Raw genomic sequence first — 20,655 nt, 5'->3', positions numbered from 1 at the left:
CCCAACCTGTCCAAGTCACCTTGCAACCTCATAGCATCTTCCTCACAGTTCACACTGCCACCCAGCTTTGTGTCATCTGCAAATTTGCTAATGTTACTTTTAATCTCTTCATCCAAGTCATTAATGTATATTGTTGCAAGTTGTTGTATATCATGCGTTCCTTCCAGTTGTACCATATCTTGAGTGACCTAACTAGCAATTCAGGCAGGAACTGTGAAACACTACTCAAAACAGAACTTATTGCAAGTTAAACTATGCGGAACCAGAAAAACATGAATGTTTCTCCTGGTTTTATTTGAGCACAGAAGTTATTGCTGACCTGAGCTCACATTAAGTCTGTTTTCTAGTTTTGTGCAGAAGTTAAATTTCTCCCCAACCTCCATTTCCTTGTGAGGAATACTAGTAAATACTGAGTACTATGTTTACATATCTGTTGTGCTGCTGCAAGTAAGAATTTCATTGTTCTGTTGTGAGATATATGACAATAAAATACTTGACTCTTGTGAGGTTGCATCCCATTGTGAGATTCTGTGTTTAGAGAGGAACTTTAAAGGAGATGTGTGGAGCAAATGTTTTATGTAGAGAGTGTTGGGTAATAATAATATATTCCTTTATTCGTCCCCGCGATGTTTGGGGTTGGGACCTTACCTTAGACTGATTGTAGTGGTGGGGAGCGGGGGGGGGGGGGGGGGGGGGGAGAAAGCTGCAGGAGAAGTGGGGTGCAGGACAAAGACTGGCAAGTGATAGGTGGAGACAGGTGCGGGGGAACCATTCATCCCAATCCTACTTCTCAGCTCTTCGCCTGTGATCTTGTAGGGTGCGATATTTCATGGCTCAATTAAGCAATTTCAAACTCAGTGTGGTTTTCGTCTCCACTTTCCTGACGGGCATGTTTTTTTCTGATATCCTCAACAGCCTCAAGGTGAAAAACTGTTTTTCCTTGCCTCAGCTGTTCTCTCGGTCTTTGCTTCCTTGCTTCAGACCTCTCTTTGTCAGAACATAACAAAATATTATCATGGATTTTTTATAGTGTTTTGGATTTATTAATTATTAAAAGGAGAAAGAAAAAAAACAGAAGTCTGAACCGTGAATTTCAGAACACAACAGTTAATGAAAATCTAAAATAAAAAATAATTCTAGAAAAATCCTGCAGGACAAGTGTGAAGAGAATGAAGACCCTTACACAGAAGGGAGTGAACTTTATATGTCACAGGTAGGTAAAATTATCCAAATTAATTATTTTTGACTGGCAAATGCCAGTTATCTGAAATCATTAAGTTCAATATTGAGTCTCAAAAATGCAAGAAAAAAATAGAACTGGGCATTATGGCCATTCAACTCTTGTCAATGATTCAATTGAAACAAGGCTGATCATGTGCTTTGTCCATTTGGCTGCCTGATCTTTATGTCCCTGAACTCCCTATGGCCAAAACCCATTGATCTCAATAATGACTGTGCTTGATAACATCCATAATGCTATGATGAACAGAAAATTCTCAACCACTATTAGGGTCCCACAAAATAAATAAAGTATATATTCCAAATCCTCTCTTGAGCAAAGAGAATAAGGCTAATACACCCAGTCCTTTCTATCCGCTAAAATTCTTCATCTGTGGCATCATCTTTGTGCATATCCTGCAAGCCCTTTTATTTAATCAGAATCTTCCAGCAAATTGGTGACTAGACCTTTGTTGACCTGTGTAGGTCGAGACCAAACCTAGATCATGTAACTGATGATTTGTACAAAAGCAAACCATTGCAAGTACAGGAAATCTGAAATAAAAATAGAAAATGTTAAAGATACTTAGCATGTCAGACAACATCAAAGGCTCGGGAGAAACAAGGGAGAACAAGGATAGGGTTATGTTTGTCCTTACCTTCCATCTCAAAGATGTCCACATCAAATAGATCCTCCTTTATAATTTCCACCACCTTCCATGAGATGTCATAAGCAAATGTATTTTCCGCTCCTTTTTCACTATTCAGTATTCTCTCCATAACTTTCTGGTTCTCTTTTCCATTGCTAACACAATAATTCCTCTCCTCGTAGCATTTTCCCATTCACCGCCAGGAGAGGTTAGACCTGTTCTTTTATCTCTAGCTCAGATGCAAAACTCATGATGTAATCTCCTCAACAATGGATAAACAAATTGGGGGACCATTTTGCTGAATATCTTTGTTCAGTTTGCAAGTGTAGCCAATAGCTTCCAGTTGCCAGCCACAGTAATCCTCCAACAATCTGATCTCTCTGTCTTTGATCTTTTACTCTGTTGCAAGATACCCATTGTAAGTTTGAGGTACAAAGCCTCATTGCCTTTAGTTTTAGTTTTTAAGTTTTAGCTTCAGAGATACAGTGTGGAAACAGACCCTTCAGCCCATCGAGTCTGCGCCGACCAGCTATCGCCCATACACTAGTTCTATCCTATATGCTAGGGACAATATACAGAGGCCAATTAACCGACAAACCTGCATGTCTTTGGAATGTGGGAGGAAAGCGGAGGACCTGGATGAAGACCACATGTTCGCAGGGAGAAAATACAAACGCCGTGCAGACAGCACCCAGAGTCCGGTTCGAACCCGGATCTCTAGCGCTGTAAGGCAGCAACTCTACTGCTGCACCACTGAGCTACATCAAGCTTCTTTGAAGTACTTGGGACTAAATAATGAATTCAATGATTTCAGATACACAGCTTTTCCTCTTTGTGACAGAACTAACCAGTTTGGCTGTAAAGCTCCCCACCTGTGACATATTCAATTTTCTTTTTCCTGAGTCTGGGTCTTCAGTCTTTCTTTACCACATCTGTTGAGTATATTTTGAATTCTCTTTTAGATATCTAATTTGCATTGTGTTCTGAATTTCACTGTTCGTTTTATTTTTCTCTTCTGTCCTTACTCATCCTCCTCTACTTACATCTCCTGCAAACAGTTCATCCATGATTAACAAACATTTATCACTCACTGGAGACACAAGAAATCAGTCTGAAGAAGGTCCCGACCCAAAATAGCAGGAGGCCATTCCCTATACATATGCTGCGTGACCTGCTGAGTTACTCCAGCACTATGTGTTTTGCTCAAGATTCCAACGTCTGCAGTTCCTCGTTTCTCAATAAATCTATGCTCTCTTTGATTTATCTGTTTCTTTCAAAATGCTAAAATTGTCCCACAGAATGTTTCTCAATAATATGCCCATCAACATGAGAGGCTCACTGACCTATACTATTTTTCCTTTTCTTTTATCCCTTTTTAAACAGTTGTACAACATTAGCTGTTTAAAATCTACTAACACTATTCCTGGAGTAAGAGGAAGATGGAAAATGATGGCCCTTTACATTTTCATAATTTCTATGATCGAATAAAGTTAATTCCTGAACACAGTACATTTTCCAAATACTCAATGACAGATTATAATCTACTTACAAGCCAAATTATTTTTGATTGGGAAAAGTGATTGATAGTGAAGAACACCAGATCCAGAAATACAGTGTTCAAATTAAGTCAGTCTGATGAAGGGTCTCGACCCGAAACGTCACCCATTTCTTCTCTCCGGAGATGCTGCCGGTCCCGCTGAGTTTCTCCAGCATTTTGTGTCTATCTTTGTGTTCAAATTAAGAATGGGTTTCAGGTGAAAATAATTTATTTTTAATTAACTGAGATATAATCGCACAGGTCTAGGGCAATGTTCTGTTGAGAATTTTTTTATGAGGTGTTGTATGTGTGTGTGCGTGAGTGCGTGTGCGCACGTTTGTGCATTTGTGTGCTTGTGCGTGGGGTATGGCTATTGAGCAAACTATACCACTTAAGCACTATAGAATTGCAATTGTGCAATTAGTTTCATATTTCTGATCACAATCCTAATTTTCTGTTGATTTGTTTCCAAAATGGAACATGCAGTATATTATATGAATAGTTGATATATTTCCATCAGATTCTGACGTCAATATTGTCTTTTAATAAGAGCATAACATTGGCTGGAAACATTTATTGTTATTACACAAATCTGTTTTCCACATTTGCTTATGGACTTCTCATTGTGTACACATATTTTCCATGCCATAGTGAATAACATACTTATCCACATCAATATATATCTTTCATCTTCAATTAGATCATTAAGCATTCATTGTGTGCCTTCTTTTTTCATATTTAAAAACTGCTGAGAGAATTATTTGTGGAATGTTCATAGTATACTCAACATGGAGCGCTATTTGATGTTCCCACTATCCTGAAAGACAGACATAATAATGGTTTACCCTTTGATGTAAAATAGCAAATTTATTGGAAAGCATTGGCATTATCTGAAATATTTATGACCCTCATAACTCTAAAAGGCCTAGATAGTGTAGATGTGGAGAAGATGTTTACATTAGAAACATAGAAACATAGGAAATAGGTGCAGAGGTAGGCCATTTGTCCCATCGAGCCAGCACCGCCATTCAATATGATCATGGCTGATCATCCAAAATCAGTACCCTGTTCCTGCTTTTTCCCCATATCCTTTGATTCTATTAGCCCTAAGAGTTAAATCTAACTCTCTCTTGAAAACATCCAGTGAATTGACCTCCACTGTCTTCTGGGGTAAAGAATTCCACAGATTCACAACTCTCTGGGTGAAAAAGGTTTTCTTCATCTCAGTCCTAAATGGCCTACCCCTTATTCTTAAACTGTGACCCCCTGATGGGAGAGTCTTTTACTGGAGGACATCGCCTCAGAATAAAAGGACGTTCTTTTATGAAGGAGATGAGGAGGAATTTCTTTAGTCAGAGAGTGATGATTGAATGGCAGAGGAGACTTGATGGGCTGAGTGGCCTAATTCTGCTCCTATCACTTATGAGAAGGTCATCCCTCCGTCTCCTTTGTTGCAGTGAGAATGAACCCAGGCTATCCAACCTCTCTTTATAACTGCAGCCCTCTAGTCTAGAGAAGAATCTTTTCTGCACTCTTTCCTGTTACTACATCTTTCCTGTAATGTGGTGAACAGGACATATTCTAAGTGCGGCTTTACTCATGTTCAATGCAACTGCAACTTGACGTCCTACCTTTGTGCTCAACCTATGAAGGCAAACATACCAAATGCTGTCTTCTCCAACCAATACACCTGTGTTGCCACCTTCAGTGAGTTGTAGACTTGCGGCCCAAGATTTCTCTGTACATCATTGCTCATTAGGTACCTGCCATTTACTCCACATGTCCTACCAGAATTTGACCTCCGAAAGTGCATTGCGTTATATTTGTCTGGATTTAATTCCTTCTGCCACTGCTCTACCCAACATTCCAGCTGATCTATTTCCCGAGACTACAAGAAATCGCAGAGAGTTGTGGAAGTCGCCCTGCCCAGCATACAAACCAAACTCTGCACCATTGACTCCATCTACACTTCATGCTGCCTCGGAAAAGCAGCCAAATAATCAAAGACCTTTCCCTCCCGGTCATTCTTTCATCTCCCTACTCCCATTGAGCAGAAGATACAGAAGCTTGAAAGCGCACACCACCAGACTCCGGGAACAGCTTCTTCCACTCTGCTTATCAAGCTTCTGAACTGTCCTTCCATAAGCTGCAGTACTGTCCAATTCACTTCTACCCTATTGCGGACATTGGACCATTTAAGGAACTGTTGCATTACAATGCTGAAAGCTATATTCTGCACTTTATTCTTCCCCTTTTCTTTTTTCTTCCCCTTTACTCTGCTCTTTTTTTTACTTGAGTTTGGCTTGATTGTATTTAAATATAGTATTGACTAATCTAATTAGCATACAAAACTAAACCTAAACCTACTTGTTGTTATTGATACTTCACTGTTAGTTACCAGAACCTCCTGCGTACAGAAAATTTGATCAACCATCTCAGGCCCAGGTAAGAATGAACGGAAGTGACTGAGAGTGCCAAGCAAGATCAGCCCCAATGTCATGTTACTTATACTGAGGAATGTATATGATATTTCTTGCTCCATTTTATATTTGTATTGAATTCTCTGCATTTGGTGGCACTTTTTGCATTAGTAGATTCAATGCTCACTTTCATCACTTCGATCCATGCATTCTCTTATTTGTTGTGATTTGTGACTCCAAATTATTATTCATAACAAAGACCTGTTTAAATCTGACTGATACAATGATGCCTTAATGATATTATTTGTATTATTTTTCTACAGACACTATACATTTTCCAGATCCCTCCTCATTCTTACGTTGAAGTAAAGACTCCTTCTTTACTGAGTCTGAGGCTGGCAGTGATGAAGGAAAGTTATTACCAATGTCTTCTCCACAGGGGTTGTCAGAATATTCAAGGTCAGCAGGAGGTCATTTTGTTTACATGGCAAGGACAGCCAGCAATCTCATTCTTGCCTATCTGAGACTGCCAACAAAAGAGTGGTGGGAAACAGCAAAAGTAGGGCTGAATGTTGCTTGAGGTGACAATGGAGCTAAAATGTTTTAATAGCATCAGCAGGGAATGTTTGCGCCTTAGCACCTCAATAGTCAATAGTCAATAGTCGTTTATTTGTTACATACACATAAATGTGTAGTAAAATGAAACATTACCCGCACTTGAACAATAAGACCAATAAGATTAATCAATAAAATTGCAATAACACATACAATCATACACTAACACCAAACAAAAAGAAACATCCATCACTGTGAGTCTCCTCCAGTCCCTTCTCACTGTGATGGAAGGCCAAAAATGTCTTTTTCTCTTCCCTGCCGTCTTCTCCCGCGGTCAGGCTGTTGGAGTTGCCACGTCGGGGTGGTCGGGGCTCCCGATATTGAAGCCCCCGCCGGGCGGTGAAAGGTCCACGGCCTATTCCAGGCCGCGCCGGATGGTGAAAGGTCCGTGGCGGGCCGACCCAAGCCCCGCGATTCGGGGCGGGCGAACACGCTGCCTCTGCCGCTGCCGGAGCTCCCGATGTCGGCCCCCATCCAGGGGCCTGCGGGCTTCCGACGTCCACGCGGCCTGCGCCGGAGCCTCCGGAGATGAGTCGCAGCCGCGCCCGCAGCATCCGCAGGCAGCCAGCGCCGCAGGTGGCGAGTCTGGGCCGCGGGCTCTGCGAACCAGAGCCCCAGGTGGTCCCAGGTGCATGGCTGGTGGTAGGCCGCAACGGGAACGGAGACACGACACAGAACAAAGGTCGCGTATCCGTTCTGGTGAGAGAATGTTACAGTTCCCGTTCCCTCCCACCCCCCCCCCCCCCAAAAACATAACATACAACACTACATCATATTAAAACTACAATTCAGACAAAAACAACAAAAAACACAAAAGACAGACCGACTGCAGGCAAGCCGCAGCTGCGACACCTGTCATTAACTCAGGGTACATCCAAAGTGCTCAGGAAGTGTTGTGACTATTACAATGTGCCCAGCAAGCTCCTAAAAGCGGCAATCTAATAACACATGTTGCAGAAGAACATAAGACATAACGGGAGTGTAATGCTTTGAACATGGATTGTCAATCATTAAGATCATGGCTGATCATCCACCTTAATGCCATTTTTTTGGCACAATCCCCATATCCCTTGATTGCCTTAGCATTCACCAATATATAATTCTTGGTTTTGAGTGAACACAACCGAGCCTCCGCAGCCCTTTGGAATGGAGACTTCTGAAGATTTGCCACCCTCTGTATGAAACAAAAATCCTCATCTCAGTCCCGAATGGCCCACCTCTTATTTGCTCAAATTGTGATCGCCTCTCCTCAATTCCTCAGAGGGTGGTGGAGGAAGGTTATTCTTTTGACGGGAGCCCTGCATCAAGTGGTGTACCTCAGGGATCAATGTTGGGCCCATTGCTGTTTGTGGTTTATATCAACGATTTGGGAATGTACAAGGCATGGTTAGTAAGTTTGCAGATGACACTAAAGTAGGTGGTATCTTGGACAGTGAAGCTAGTTATCACAAATTACAGTAGGATCTTCTTCAGCTGGACAAGTGTGCTGAAGAATTGCTAATTGAGTTTAATGCAGATATGTGGTGTTGCATTTTGGGGAGTCAAACCAGGGCAGAAACTTCACAGTAGGGGCCTGGGCATGTGTTGTAGAGCAGAGCAATCCAGGAGAACAGGTATACATTTCCCTAAAAGTGGTGTCACAGGTCAGATAGGAAAGTAAAGAAGGCTTTTGGTACATTGGCCTTCATCAGTTCTATTGAAGATGTTTTGTTACAGTGGTACAAGAGGCCATATTTGGAGTATTGTGTTCAGTTTTGGCCACCCTACTGTAAGAAGGATGTCATTAAGCTGCAAAGACTGGAGACAAGATTTACAAGAATGTTGCCAGGACTCGAGGGCCTGAGCTACAGGGAGAGATTGGGCAAGCTAAGATTTTAGGAGCATAGAAGGCTAGGGGGTGATCATATAGAGGTGTATAAAATCATGAGGGAGATTGAAAGCGTGAATGCACTTTTAACCAGGGTAGGGCAATCAAGACAGAGCTTTAAGGTAAGAGGGGAAGGATTTTATTGGAACCTGAGGAGCATTTTTTTAATTGAGAGATTGGTGAGTATATGGAATGAACTGCCAGAGGAAGTGTTTAAGGCAGGTACAATAACACCATTTAAAAGACATGTGGGACATGCATAGGAATAGTTTAGAGGCATATGGGTCAAATGGGGCATGCGTAGATGGGGCATCAAGAGTTGGGATGAAGGGGCCCGTTCCTGTGCTGTATGACTCTTTGACTCTACGCAATAGGTAGATACAGGGGAGATAGGGGTTGATTGACAGATGGGTGAACAAAAAGGAGATGAAAGGCTAAGAAATAGGAGGCATTAGTTGTGGGGCCAGAGGAAGGGATGTCGGTGTAAGTGGACGGGGGAAGGGCAAAGAATGAATGAATTCTACTTTATTGTCACAGTGATATTCTTTGTTTTGCAGACCCAAGGCATGCCACATATAGGGCGACGACAAAGTTATAATGTATCCCACACCAGGTGTTCTACCTTCCCCCTTGGTGGTTCCCCGACACCAGGTGTCCTTTGTTCTCCCTCCCCCCCTCATGGCGGTTCCCCCGTGCCAGGTCCCCCTTTGTTCTCAACGGCACATCCGTCCTCCGGCATCCACATCACCCATCCTCGACCACCAGTGCCCTCAACAACTGCCGACCTTGACCGCCGACCTCGATCGCCGATCTCCTCGACCGACGACCTCCTCGACCACGGACCTCAACAACCGCCGACCTTGACCACCGGCGCCATCAGCGATCGCCACCGGGTCCGTTTCTGATGCCTCTGTGGCGCTGACCCAGAGTCCAGCCGTGGGGATCCCGACTTCTTCGCGACCTCCTGGGAGGCGTTTGCCATTCGCGGCCTCCTGGGAGGTATGCGGGATAGTGGGAATATGGGTGCATAATCCTCGTGGGGCACAGGGAAGAATAGGATGAGAAAAATGAGGAGGGATCTCATTAATACAGCATGCAATTGCAGTAACACTTCCTTTCTCCAGCATTTAAATCATCTCATAATAAAGGCTAATTTATAAATTGTCCTCCTAATTGCTTGGACATGCATGTTTACAAGTATACCTATGTCCTTTCGAATATAGACACAAAAAGCTGGAGTAACTCAATGGGTCATACAGCATCTCTGAAGAAAAGGAATAACATTGATCTGCCCAATCACTCCCCATTTAACAAATTTGAAATGTTTCTATTATTGTAGCCAAGTGAATGATCTCACATGACGGTAAACCCTCGTTTTAATGGATCCCTTTGTAATGGACTTTGGTTACAACGAACGGACTTACTGATGCTGCCAATGCTACCCCCGGTTCACAAGGTGCACCAGTGGGCCGTTCTTCACCAGCTGCCACAAGGCCCAATTGACACAGTCTGAAGAGGGGTCTTGACCCGAAACGTCACCCATTCCTTCTCTCATGAGATTTCTCTCCAGGTGCTTCAGTTCCTTCTCATATCCCAAATATGTGCCCGTAGGTTATTTGGTTACTGTAAATTAATGCCAAGAAGTGGGGAGTGGCAGGAGAATCAGGGAAAGTTGATGGGCATCTGAAGGCTGCAGGGAAATACGTAGGGGAATGAGAATACTCTAAGAATACCTGACGGCCTAAGGAGCCTCCTTTAATGTCATGGGAAGATATGAGAATGTTATTTGTCAGTCTATTGGGGAGAAATAGTAATTGTAATGGATAAGGTGAAAATTGATAGATACGATATACAGTGAACCTTCACTATTATGGACCACGGCAGCGGGGGTTGGGGGGGGAGGGTGGATGGGGGGATGGTGTATGTTATTGTCGGGTTAAACAAGTGGGAATTCACAGGCCGGGGAGCTGCAGAGCCTCCAGCCCCACACATGGTGCACCTGGGATAGGTCCAGTACTCACACTGCCTTCATGCTGCTCGCTCCCTGTGCTCCCATAACGGGAAACATGCCATGTGGTGCCAGCTCATTGGGTAACTGGCAGAAGTGGGGGGGGGAAGGGGGTGGGTTGCAATGGAAGCCTTGGTCTGTTATTGTGAGGGTCACACTTAGGGTGGCTAATCACTAGATTCAGATGGCTTCCATCGCAAATGTCTAAGGGATGTGTGGGTGGAGATACAGGGGAGATGTCATATTTTTGAAAAGATAGTAATGTGGCAGATGTGATTTTAGCGATGATTCAACAGAGCTGATTGACTTTCAACTATTATAACCATGTTTCTTTGTGTCAGGTATGACTCTAGACACTGGAGTATTTTCTCTTTAATAGTCATTGACTTCAGTTTCACCAGGCTTCCTCGTGTTATATTTGGTCAAATGCTGCCTTGATTACAAGGGCAGTTACTTTCACCTCATCTCTGGAATCTTGGACTTTGTTTATTCAAGGTCATGATGAGGCCTGGAGCTGAGTGATCCTGGCAAAACCCAAACTTGGCATCGCTGTGTAAATTATCGGTGAGTAAATGCTGCTTGACGATCCTGTTCATGACCACATATTCACTTTGGTGATGAGTGAAGACAAACAGTTAGGGTGTTGTTAGTTGGATTAAATTTGTCCTATTTTCTGTGCACAGGAAGTACAGGGGCAATTTTCCGCAGTTTGGAATAGATGCCAGTGTTGTAATGGTGCTGCTACAGGAGTGAAAGGCACAGCTGATTCTGGAGAACAGTTAGTATTGAAGTTGGGATGATATCTGGTCGTGTAGCCTTTTCTATTTCCAGTTCTCTCAGCCGTTTCTTGGTGTGACATGGAATGAATTAAATTGGCTGAGGACTGGCTTCCGCAAATAGTGAAATGGACACATTTTGTTATACTTAAAATGATTTAGTTTTTGGCTCTTGAAATATCCCTGTCAAGTATATTTTTGTAAAAAAATGTGATATTAAGAGGGTGCCTGATTTTCAATCTTTTAAAATGTAATTACTTGATTTCTTTCCTCACCTATTGACCCATTAGTGTCCTGGTATGTAACTTAGCAGCAAAGAAAAACCTCAGAATATATATTACACTCGGTACATGCAATTGCTATTATGAAATTATAGAAGACTTGGGTTACCTTATTTAACCATTAAAGTTATATATAAAAAATACATGTTTCATCTGGTAAATTTAAATGTATCTGGTTCTTTAAATTAGTGTTTGCCCAATCTGACAATACTATCAGAGTGCTTAGCTGTCAGTGGAGAATGAGTACAGCAGATGTGCTCCTGAGCTGCTGTGACTGCATCTATGCCATGCATAGTTAAGAAAATCCTCAAGCTGTGCTGGTGAGATGGAACTGAGAGGAACAATAAACAGACTTATCAGAAATACAGATGTCAATACAGGCAAACAGATTACAAGCCAGTTGAAGGATAGGTCACCACCACATTAATTAAAAGAAGTCAAATCTTAAATTAGTATCTTTGTATCGTCAACTTGGCCAAAGTTCAAATCAGTTATCGGGCATTATAGAAAATAACAGATGCCACAATGGACCTATTGTACAGCGGCTATACCACACACCAAAAGGAAACAAAAACAGACTGTAGGACTGGATTGGCAGCAACACCACACAGAACCAACTGCTGAAGTAAGACGCATACAAAATAACAAGTCCAGCAAAATGTGAAAATTATAAGACAGAAAGCCTAAAACCCCTGTCCGACTTAGGCGATTTTTAAAGAAAATAACTGCAGATGCTGGTACAAATCGAAGGTATTTATTCACAAAACGCTGGAGTAACTCAGCAGGTCAGGCAGTATCTCAGGAGAGAAGGAATGGGTGACGTTTCGGGTCGAGACCCTTCTTCAGTCTGAAGAAGGGTTTCGTCCCGAAACGTCACCCATTCCTTCTCTCCTGAGATGCTGCCTGACCTGCTGAGTTACTCCAGCATTTTGTGAATAAATAGGCGATTGTTTAGGTGACTACAAGTGACTAGGCTGTCGCCACATGGTCGCTGGGGTGTCACCTGTATGGTTGTGAGTAGTCTCCAAAGAGTCGTAGCGCCTTTCTGGTCGCCGCTGGATTTTCAGAATGTTGAACATTTTTCGGCGACAGTGGATTTGACACCAATGAACATTGCTTGACGTGTCCTGACGTAGGTGCTGTCGTAGGTTGTCGCCAGGTGATGTAGGTTGTCGCCGGTGCTGACTTTGATGAATTCCATTGGCGACTACCCTACTTCAACCTACGTCAACAGGTGACAGGTACCGGCGTCAAAACCGGACACCAAAATGACGTGAATTGTCTTCAGTTGTCGCCGACAGGGTCGTAGCTTGTCGCGGGTGGAAGTAGGTTGACTTCAGTTGTTGTAGGTTGTCACCTGTGTGGTCGTAGGTTGTCGTAGGTGCGGTCGTAGGTGGACGTCCTACTCGCGACGATTGGGTCTCCGGTTGTTGGTCGCTTGCCGTAGCTTGACGTCGACTAGATGGTAGGTTGTTTTAGCTTGTCGTATACATTGTCGTAGGGGGGGTCCAGTCGCCAGTTTTTCGGCGACCTGCTGTGACTTTGACAGTCGCTGGCAGTCGCCTAAAAATTCGCCTAGGTGGGACAGGCCCTTAACTATTTGAGCTTTGAAGTGAAAAGGTTTTGTTTGTGTCGCCAGTACAACAGTCAGTTATAATTTACAGTCAAGAGAGTCAAGAGTGTTTTATTGTCATATGTCCTGAAACCGAACAATGAAATTCTTACTTGCAACTGTACCAATCAGTTCCAGGAAAAGTCTTAGCTTTTTAAGTGATCATAATTCGTCAAACAATCTGTCTATACTCAAACTGTTCTGATAAGCTCTTTAATGTGCATAAAAAAACACACAATGTGAAGCTGTGGAGATGATGACAGGAAGAAAAAACATTCACATGTTTACAGTTCCTGAACGGGTCAAATGTTGCTGTAAACATGATCGGCAAGATGGTGTAGGAGGCAGCCTTCGTGCCGGATAGACATAGTAGCAAAAGTAGCATTTGCTAAAGGCCCCGCACTTTTCAGGGCCCCGCACTAAATGCTTGCAAGCTAAATGCCTGAAACCAGCATCCCACTGGGGGGCGCTGTGTTGCGCGCGCCGCTCCCCAACCGCCGCGGTTTGAATGTGTTGTCGGGGCCGTGCGGACCAATGGGCAACCGGCGCATCACCGCCCAACCGCCCAATCTCCAGCCGTCTTACCCCACACCCTTCCGGCCTCAACAAACACCTCACTCCTCTGGACCTCTCTGCTTGTCTCCCCACACATCCCGGCCCTCTCACTCCTTGCTCATCGGCTCTTTTCTCTCGTCCCCGGGCCACTTTCACCACCTCATCACCCCCCTCCCCATCTCTCCCACTCCTCCGGCCCTCCTCCCTACTCCTCCAGCGCTCTCTCCCCACTCCTCTGGCATTGCTCCCCCGAATCCTCCGCTGCTCACTCTTCAGCATACCTCCCGCCTGTTCTTTCCCTACCCCTCCGCCCCTCCCTCTCCTTGCTCGGGCCTCTCTCTCTTCACTCCTGCAGTCTTCTCTCTCTCCCCACTCCTCCGGCTCTCTCCTTCTCCCCACTCGACTGGGCGTCTCTCTCCCCAGTCCCCCTTCCCTCTCCATTATGCTCTCCCGTTTCCTCCGAACCTCTTTCCTCCACACCTCCCTCCATGCTCCCCACCCCCTACTCTGGCCTTTACTTCCATTTCTATAGGCACTTTCCCTCACACATTTGGCCTTTTCTCAGCCCCTACCCATCCGTACCTCTCCCTCTCTCTACTCTTCTGGCCCATACTCCCAAAATCCTGCAACTCCCTGTCACCCATCTAAAAAGCTCGGGCCCTCTTTCTCACCAATCCCCCGGCCTTCTCTCCTCACTTCCCGGGCCCTGTCTCCTCCTCCACTCTTCTACCACCTCCTCTACCCACACCTTGCATGCGCTCAGCATCCACTGCTCCAGCACTCCCTGCCCCTACTCCGTCCCTCTCACCCCTATACCTCCAGTCCCGCCTCTACTCACTCCTCCGGCCTTCCCTGTCTCTACTTCTCTGGCACCCTCGACTCCCACTCATTCTCCCCATGGTGGCGCAGCAGTAGAGTTGCTGCCTTACAGCACTTGCAGCACCAGAGACCCGGGTTCCATCCCAACCACGGGTGCTGTTTGTACGGAGTTTGTACGTTCTCCCCGTGACCACGTGGGTTTTCCCCAAGATCTTCAGTTTACTCCCGCACTCCAAAGACGTGCAGGTTTGTAAGTTAATTGGCTTGGTGTATGTGTAAAATTGTCCCAGGTTTGTGCGGGGATTGCTGGTCGGTACGGACGGTGGGCCAAAGGGCCTATTTTCACGCTATATCTCTAAACTAAACCCCTTCATCACACACTCTCTGAGAGTCCCGTATTAGGCCCGCGGGCCGCTGTCGGCCTGGGCAGTGTAGGCTAACGGAGCTTGTTAACGTTAACGGAGTTCGGGGAGCAGGGCCGAGTGTGTTCGGGGAGCGGGGCCAAGTGTGTTCGAGGAGCGGGGCTGAGTGTGTTCGGGGAGCGGGGCCGAGTGTGTTCGGGGAGCGGGGCCGAGTGTGTTCGGGGAGCAGGGCCGAGTGTGTTCGGGGAGCGGGGCCAAGTGTGTTCGGGGAGCGGGGCTGAGTGTGTTCGGGGAGCGGGGCCGAGTGTGTTCGGGGAGCGGGGCCAAGTGTGTTCGGGGAGCGGGGCTGAGTGTGTTCGGGGAGCGGGGCCGAGTGTGTTCGGGGAGCGGGGCCAAGTGTGTTCGGGGAGCGGGGCTGAGTGTGTTCGGGGAGCGGGGCCGAGTGTGTTCGGGGAGCGGGGCCAAGTGTGTTCGGGGAGCGGGGCTGAGTGTGTTCGGGGAGCGGGGCCGAGTGTGTTCGGGGAGCGGGGCCGAGTGTGTTCGGGGAGCGGGGCCAAGTGTGTTCGAGGAGCGGGGCTGAGTGTGTTCGGGGAGCGGGGCTGAGTGTGTTCGGGGAGCGGGGCCAAGTGTGTTCGGGGAGCGGGGCTGAGTGTGTTCGGGGAGCGGGGCCAAGTGTGTTCGCCGAATGGAGGTTGCAACCCGCCCCCCGGCCCGGGTGGCCGTCATTGGTGGAGCGGTAGCAAGTGGCCGCTGGCTGGGTGAGGTCACGTGGGGTTACATCAACTTGTCCCTTATTTATGGCCCCTTTATAACATATGCTATGGGCCCCGCACTAACTTAATCCGGCACTGGGCAGTCTACTATTGCCTCTTGCTCTACCCACCTGCCTGGATTTGCCTTTAATGGATGCAGAGGACAGTGTCACTTGACGCTCTGCACTGAAGGTGTGTTTCATGTGGCAAGTCAGTCTGAGTGATGACCAGGCCTCAGGTTAAAAACTGCTGGGGCCCTTCCTCGCAACATGCTGATGGCTTTTGACAACCTAAGGCGAGCAAAGACTGTTGAGATGTTTCCACGGTTCCCTGATAGAGGCATTCAAAAACTATTCAAATAGAAATATAAATGACAATAAAGTAAATGTGGTAAAAACCGTAATATGCTGACAAATAATTAAAATATTAAAATAATTTAACCTTTTTACAGATGGTCATCCACCGCATTCATATGAGGGCGGCATGGTAGCACATTAGTAGAGTTGCTGCCTTACAGCACCAGAGACCCTGGTCCGATTCTGAATTTGGGTGCTATCTGCATGGAGCTTGTACATTCTCCCTGTGACTGCATGGGTTTTCTCTAGGTCCTCTCGTTTCCTCCCGCATTCCAAGCCACCTGCAGGTTTGTAGGTTAATTAGCCGAAACATTTTCCCCAGTGTGTAGGATAGAATTAGTGTATGGGTGATTGTTGGTCGGTGCAAACCCAGTGGGCCAAAAGGCCTGTTTCCATGCTGAATCTCTAAACTAAACTAAACAAAAGAAATGAATGTGAGTAAAGTAACTGCAGATGCTGGTTCAAATCGAAGGGAGACACAAAATACTGGAGTAACTCAGCGGGTCAGGCAGCATCTCAGGAGAGAAGGAATGGGTGACGTTTTGGGTCGAGACCCTTCTTCAGACTGATGTCAGGGGAGGGGGCAGGACAAAGATAGGATGTAGTAGGAGACACGAAGACAGTGGGAGTACTGGGAAGGGGGCGGGGAAAGAGAGGGACAGAGGAACTATCTGAAGTTAAACTAATGAATGGACTCACCAATCATATGCCAGCCCGCCAGGTGTGAAGCTGATATCAGGGAGAGATTTGTGTAGGAAAATAACTGCAGATGCTGGTACAAATCAAAGATATCACAAAAAGCTGGAGTAACTCAGCGAGTCAGACAGCATCACAGGAGAGAAGGAATGGGTGACGTTTCGGGTCGAGACCCTTCTTCAGACTGATGTGAAGTCTGAAGAAGGGTCTCGACCCGAAACGTCACCCATTCCTTCTCTCCTGAGATGCTGCCTGACCCGCTGAGTTACTCCAGCTTTTTGTGATACCTTCAGGGAGAGATTTAATATGAATGGAGCTGTCAATCATTGTTTCTTACGTGTAAATTAAACACCAATTTCAGAAACCACATCTGCAGCTAAACACAGAACACCAGGTGGTTTATGGGTTTGCCTTTCCTCCGATTGCTGTATAAACATTGTAACTTGTCATCTAGCTCATTATTTAAATGCACCCAAAGGCATGAATCTCTTGCATTTAACTCACAATTACAGACCAAACTCACCAAACAAAGGTTAAAAGTTAATCCATTCTGTTCTGGTAACCTTTTAATAGCATGTCAAGTCTTAATTATTGTCACACAAGCATTCCAGCACATAACATGAAATCTTACAAGGGGTGTGTTTCTGCTTTTTAACTTTGTTGTCATTTAAAAATAAGCTTTTGGAAACTGGCCATTTCAGACTTTTTTATGATTCTCTTTCCTGGTCTTCTGTTTTACATTTGATTTGACATTGAATTAATTAGCCTGACATTTCCAGTTTCTTGCTCATTAACTACTTTTAATGCCACTGCTTAAGGAAAGGCTAAAGTTGTTTGCCCTGATCACATAGGCTGAGCAACAGTATATCCCTTTGACCAATCCATTGACCTTTAGAGGGAGCAAAACATTTTGAATGGTAGGTTGTTAAAAATCGGCTTCAACCCACCCTGATAAGCGTGGCTTTGCATATGTCTTACTGCTTGTTTGCTGCTCAGAGCAAAATGCACACAATCATGTCCCCAGGTAATGTCTAAACAAGTTATATGTTGCAAATATTTATTTCGGTTTAGTCAGTATTTTTATTGCAGTATGTTGCCAGAAACACCCAGAAAGGCAGCACAAGTACTTGTCTCCAGCCTGCAGTTTAAACAACCTTAACTGTTCATTAACTGTAATCACACAAATTAATCATATTTGCAATGGTAATCAGTATTTTGATTAATTTGTTCTCATCAAAGAAGACCAACCATATCAAAAATCAAAACTATGGAAATAAGCAGAATGTGGACAAGAATTGATAAACATCTATATTACAAACACATGGGAATTTGTCTTTCCCAGAGTAGAAGAGATCAAACATAGATGGGGAGGCATAGAAACATAGAAACATACAAAAAATGGGTGCAGGAGGAGGCCTTTTGGCCCTTTGACCCAGCACTGCCATTCATTGTGATCATGGCTGATCATCTACAATCAGTAACCTGTGCCTGCCTTCTCCCCATATCCCTTGATTCCACTGGCCCCTAGATCTAACTCTCTTTTAAATTCATCCAGTGAATTGGCTTCCACTGCCTTCTGTGACAGAGAATTCCACAAATTCCCTAATTCACAAGCATAAAAAAGAATGATTACGGTTTTTTTTCCTATAAATTTACATCCAAGTCATTTATATATATCACAACCAACAGGGGTCCCAGCACAGATCTCTGTGAAACTTCACTGGTCACAGACATCCAGACTGAATAACGCCCTTCCATGACAAACCTCTTCTATTAGTAAGCCAGTTCTGAACCCATACAACCAAGTCACTGTGAATCCTATGCATCTTAATGTTATGCATTAGCCTTCAATGCGGGACTTTATCAAATGCCCCAGCAAATTCCATGCAGACATCCATTTAGATGGATACTAGACCAAGTGGACCCATTGGGCACAAACCTCTGCATTGGTGCAGCACCTTTTCCTCTCCCCCCCCCCCTTCCCCCTCTCCTCGTCCCCCATCCCCCCCTCCCCCATGCCCCCACCCCCCTCCTGCCCCCCTCCTCCCCCCACCCCCTCCCCTCCCCCTCCTCCCCTTCCCCCCCTCCCCCTTTCCCCCATCCCCCCTGCCTCCCTCCTCCCTCCCCCTCCCCTCCCTCTCCCCCCTTCTCCTCCCCCCCACTCCACTCCCCTCAACCCCCTTCTCCTCCCTCCACCCCCTCCCTCCTTCCCTCCCCCTCTCTCCCTAGGAGATAGATTTAAACTTTAAAATGTGAATAACTTAAAAAATATAACACCGATTTCAATGAAACTTCTTACATTAGCACCAAAGGGACGATGGTGAGCAAGGTGGGCTTAAAATCGTCGCGCTGTCGTGTACCGTTTTGGCTGTAGTTCAGGAACAAACAAATAAACAAACGAGTGTTTTAGTATATAGATGAACCAAATGCAGCCAAATGGGACTAGCTCAGCTATAAAACTTAATCAGCATGGACAAGTTGGGCTGAAGGGCTTGTTTCCGTGCTGCATATGTCTATGACTCTAAATACTAGTGACAAGATTACTTTTGTCACCTCTCTAAATACAGTGGGAAATCTGTTTTTAAAAAATCAACAACCAGTACATGCCCTTTCCTTATTCTCTGAACTCCAAGCATATTTCTTCCAGATTGAAAATGGGACAAGGTCTTGTGATTTTCCTCTCAACTGCTATTCTGAAAGTTCAACTCAGGCAGAAATTGACAATTGCATACAAATTTTAAATGGAACAGAGACATGTGTTTTAAATTGAGATGCTGGTGGTAAAAGGCATTATGTTGACACTTGTGTTTAAATCATAAATGTTATGCAAGTGTTTCAGCACATTTGAAAAATGATGCTCCTTAAAAGAAGATGTATATCTTTATCTTTTGTGACCAGCAGTTCTTCAATTGAACTGAAGAGCACAATGTGTCCTAGAAAATATTTGAAAGCATATCACTGATAACTGAGGAAGGAAAACAAAATAATAACAAAAAAGAAGGATTATCTTACTCAGGTGTATTAGACAGCTAAGAAGTGATGGTATGATGAGAAAGCAAACATGTCAGATAGATAGAGAAGAAGCACAAAGGGAAAGAAATTGCAGTATTTTGTAATGCTGTGCTTCAGGTTCTACAGGTCCACACTGATGCCACCGTTTAAGTTTCAGTTCCAGTATTCTTTGTCAGAACTTGGAGAAAAGACGTTGGTTATCAGTGGCAGAGAAGATGGAAGGCAGTTGGTCAGAGCACGAAGAATATCTCTGATAGATATATTCCCCTGCAACACCAGTCCCTTTACCTCCCCCCTCAACTCCATCCAAGGACCCAAACAGTCTTTCCAGGTGAGGCAGAGGTTCACCTGCACCTCCTCCAACCTCATCTATTGTATCCTCTGTTCCAGATGTCAACTTCTCTATATCGGCGAGACCAAGCGCAGGCTCGACGATCGTTTCGCTCAATACCTTCGCTCAGTCTGCCTTAACCAACCTGATCTCCTGGTGGCTCAGCACTTCAACACCCCCTCCCATTCCTAATCTGACCTTTCTGTCCTGGGCCTCTTCCATTGTCATAGTGAGGCCCAGCGCAAATTGGAGGAACAGCATCTCATATTTTGCTTCGGCAGTTTACACCCCAGCAGTATGAACATTGATTTCTCTAACTTCAGATAGTTCCTCTGTCCCTCTTTTTCCCTTCCCCCTTCCCAGTTCTCCCACTGTCTTCCTGTCTCCCACTACATCCTATCTTTGTCAATAGACAATAGACAATAGGTGCAGGAGGAGACCATTCGGCCTTTCAAGCCAGCACCACCATTCAATGTGATCATGGCTGATCATTCTCAATCAGTACCCCGTTCCTGCTGTCTCCCCATACCCCCTAACTCCACTATTTTTAAAAGAGCTCTATCAAGCTCACTCTTGAATGCATTCAGAGAATTGGCCTCCACTGCCTTCTGAAGCAGAGAATTCCACACATTTACAACTCTCTGACTGAAAAAGTTTTTCCTCATCTCCGTTCTAAATGGCCTACCCCTTACTCTTAAACTGTGGCCCCTGGTTCTGGACTCCCCCAACATTGGGAACATGTTTCCTGCCTCTAACGTGTCCAACCCCTTAATAATCTTATATGTTTC

The sequence above is a fragment of the Rhinoraja longicauda genome, chromosome 2 (assembly GCF_053455715.1).
Source record: "Rhinoraja longicauda isolate Sanriku21f chromosome 2, sRhiLon1.1, whole genome shotgun sequence".
NCBI lineage: Eukaryota > Metazoa > Chordata > Chondrichthyes > Rajiformes > Arhynchobatidae > Rhinoraja > Rhinoraja longicauda.
The sequence above is the reverse complement of the archived record's forward strand: the minus strand, read 5'-3'. Positions refer to the sequence as shown.